General features: G+C 46.7%; 1 pseudogene; it reads left to right on the forward strand.

The window, feature by feature from the left end:
* Positions 1-1,046: 1,046 nt before the first annotated feature.
* Positions 1,047-1,970, forward strand: LOC120859238 (annotated as a pseudogene).
* The last annotated feature ends 1,895 nt before the right edge of the window (positions 1,971-3,865 follow it).

Here is a 3,865-nt window from a genome sequence, read left to right on the forward strand (position 1 = left end):
GCCCCAGTCCATGGAGTCTCAAAGAATGGGACAGAACTGAGCAAACATGCTGTAGGTAAATGGGGCTTTTGTGATGACTCAGTGGAAAAGAAACTTCCTCCAATACAGAAGACCTGAGTTTGATCCCTGGCTCAGAACAATCCCCTGGAGAAGAAAATGGCCACCCTCTCCAGTATTTTTGCCCAGAGAATTCCACGGGTGAGGAGCCTGGCAGGTTACAGGCCATGGAGTCGCAAAGAGCCAGAGACAGCTAAGCTGTCAAGAACATGTAGGTAAACAACTCAGTAGTGAAATCATGAACCAAAGGTAAACACGCCTTAATATATTTGTATAAGATATAGTTTAGAAAATAATTTTTAGAGTAATGCTTACCAGTCTATTAGTATTCATGTCTCACTACAGAACCATTCTAATAGTATATGTCTATATTACTACAGTCTTACTTGAAAGTTTTCCTATGGCTCTATCAGTATTTGTGATTACCTTTTTTCATTTCAACAGGTAAAATGGGCCCTTTGTTTTAATTTAATATCTCTTTGGGAAAGCAAACGTCATTGATGCATTTTACTGATATGGCAGTAACTAACGTTACAAAACTTAAACCATGTAAGCAATTACAGTCAACTAATAATCAGATGATAATTAGTTCAAATAAAGACTTACCACATTAACCAATGCGAGTACACATTGGAAAAGCATTCCTGGAAATAAAGCATTATGATAGCTGCCATCGAAAGCATGAGAACATGCTCCAATGATTTAAAAAGTGATTAATACACATGATAGTGATTTGTCACTTTCTGTACACTTATCAGAATAAATCAGCCATTTATTGTGACACAAAGGCGTACACTGCAGTGCAGACACAGTGTCCCCTGCCCTGGGAATCCTGGGTAGGAACTGGCGGCCAGGAGTTGAGCAGCTCAAAGGGGTCAGAGGCCCGTAGTGGGTAAGGGCTGCAGCTGGAGCCAGAGCCAAGAGAGAGAAGCTACCGAGTCCTTCATGATGAACTGTGTGGGGACACCTTTTCCTCTCCTTTGTGTAAGTTGATAGTTTGGGTAGTGAAGCGATGGCTGAATGTCAAAACCTTTCTGCAGGACCTTGCCAGGGGAATCAGACTCTGCCTGGGGAATTTGCACTGTCTCAAAGTTGGATGCTTGAATTCAACAAAAGAGGGAGGAGCAGCCTCCAAAAAGGGCAAGCAGTATCCTGGCTCAGAGAGAAGCCCAGAGCACAGAGAGGAAGCAGGAAAGTGAGCCACATGTTGTTGGCAGAACTTTTCACTGCTGCCCTTGTGATGGCGGAGTTTTCTGATTCAGTCTCCTCTTGTTTTATGAACTTTTTAATCCTGTGTTTCAGTCAGTAGTGGCCCATATTATTGGTAATCCATGTCTGCATGGAGAGTTTTGGTCATGGCTGAAGTTCTTCTTCAGGTCAATTATCTGATCTCTCTCTGTGCTCCCCCTCTTCATTCTCATCAATGTTGTGAACACGATTCGCTTCCAGGATTTAGCTGACCTGGCATTTGAGGGGTCAAGGAGGGAACCTCACCCATTCTCTAACAGCAGAATTACTGCTGACGTGCTCTTTAGCCTTTCACTGTAGTCTCTCTTGCTCCTCCAGGGTATGTTTGTCAGCCTTTGTACCATTCATTTTGGCCAGTTGCTTAGTCTCCTGCATACATCTCTTCTCTGTTCACTTCTGTACCCATTATATTGCTTTGAAAATTGTTGGTTCAGTAAAGGCATTGGAATGCACCAGCAGTATCAACATAGAAAGAAACTGGCCTTCCTACTTTGGACTTGGTTTACCCCTGGGTTTCCAATGTAAGATGGCAATGCGCTCTCCTGCATTGTGGCTGCCTCTTCTCTGTCCTCTTTCCTTTATTCATTATCAGTGCCAGTGAAACAAAGACACCTGGCAAAGCACATCTTTTCAACTGAATGTCTTCTTCTTGGTGGTTTTCTTAAACGGCAGAGTTTTCCACTAGATGCTCTCCTGTGTAGCTTCATTTCTGCAGAGAAGTTCCCTCACCACACCCTTCTACTGCCAGACTGAAACTGCTGCCAGCCACTAAGTTATCTGCCATCTGGAGGGGGTGGATGGGAACAGGAAGACTTCATGGGAACTCTTTTTCCTCGTTCACCACTTCCCCCTCGACCCGCTGCCCCCCAAGGAAGGTGGAGCATACCCTTTGAGGGCTCTGCCCATGTTTCCCTTATCTCTGAAGAATCCGGGGAATCCAGATTTTTGTGTTCGGTGCATGTAAGGCAGAATCTTCCTGACACCACCATGGACGTGGCGAAGACATGTGGGACAATCCTGTGAGATATTACCCTAGGAAGGAAGGTTCTGCCGTGAGCGGTAACTGACAGAGACACGTGTGGTGAGGGTGTCTGGAGTTGGGCCCTGAAGGGACAGCCGTGTAGTAGCCAGGACACTGCCCTTTCCCAAGTGGGGATGCTCAGGCTCATGCGAGCTGGCTGCAGAGCCAGATTCTGGGTCCTGCATGTAGCACGTGACCTGCTGAGACTGGGGGCTTTGGAACTCGGTGTGTCCGTTGAAGGGTTAATAGGGTAGCAGAGATGTGCCCGCAAACGGGACTCTCTACTCGGGCTGAACGTCCTTGCAAACGCGGCGCTCTGCCAAAGAGTCTGGACACGGCCTTGAGTTCGATGGTCCCTTGCAAACAAGGGAGCGTTGCCTTCTTGTGATAAGAAGGAGTAGGGGGCTTTGTACAGACTCTGCAGTAGACTGGGCTTTCACTCCCCTTTGCTGTACGGTAACATGTACGCACCTGCGCTGTGCGGAAAAGGCTTATTCATGCAGTCTGGAATTCTGCCTAGGGGGCTTTTATAATAAACCGCAGTTAGTTTTGCGCAGTTCTCTTCCTCCGGCCGGAGTGTGTGTATCGTCTGTCTCTTGCGTGTGTGTCTTGTTTTGTGTCATTTCACTCGTAGTCTCCAACATCTGGCACCCAACGTGGGGCTCGAGTGAAACCGAAAGGGTGAGTAACCCGGGGGGATTTTAAATCCATAGCAGGGGAACTTTTGGGAAAATCATGGGGAATTCCTCACCCTAGCAGGGGAACTTCCAGAAAATCATGGGGAATTCCTCATCATCATTACGGGCACAATACATGGAGTGAGTCAAAGGATTTCTCCACTCCATAGGCGTTAAAGCCTCGACTCCTCGATTGAGTGAGCTCTTTCGCTTGGTGGCGCAATATCGTCATTGGTTGCAGTATCAAACTAAGTTACAGGTAAACTCGAAGGAATGGAAAATAATTCAAAAGGAATTGAGAAAGCAACATCAGAAGGGTAATGCGATCCCTTTGAAGTTATGCACTTTGTGTAGTGCTATAACACGGGCTTTGACCTTGCTCTCTACTGATAATGAAGCTAAATCTAACGCTCCAAGGAGGGGAGAAATAATTTATGAGGATGTGTCAGACGTTGGTGGGGCTTCTGCGTCGCCCGGAGGCAAGGATACAAATGAGCCTCCTCTTGTAAATGGTGAAACATCTGATAGTTCAGAATCGGATTCGGGGGCTTCTTCGGTTTTGTCAGAGGAGGGCAAAGAGATTAGAGAAATGACCCATCTATTGCAGGAGTGGTGGAAATCCCGTAAGGAGGAGAAAAAAATCTACACCTTCTGCTCCTGCTTGTGCTTCTCTTTTCCCCACTGTGGTTACTCGGCCCGACGTGGGCAGGGAACATTGTCGGTTCTCCTTTCCTTTGTCTGTGCTTCGTGATGACGACTTGCCTGCTCCCCCTGGTGGGTTTATCGATCCTCCACAATTGTTTCCCATCCAGAGACACAGCAGAATGGCAGTGCGATAAATGTTCAATACGCTCCTTTGGAA

The sequence above is a fragment of the Oryx dammah genome, unplaced genomic scaffold (assembly GCF_014754425.2).
Source record: "Oryx dammah isolate SB20612 unplaced genomic scaffold, SCBI_Odam_1.1 HiC_scaffold_320, whole genome shotgun sequence".
In the NCBI taxonomy this organism is placed as follows: Eukaryota; Metazoa; Chordata; class Mammalia; order Artiodactyla; family Bovidae; genus Oryx; species Oryx dammah.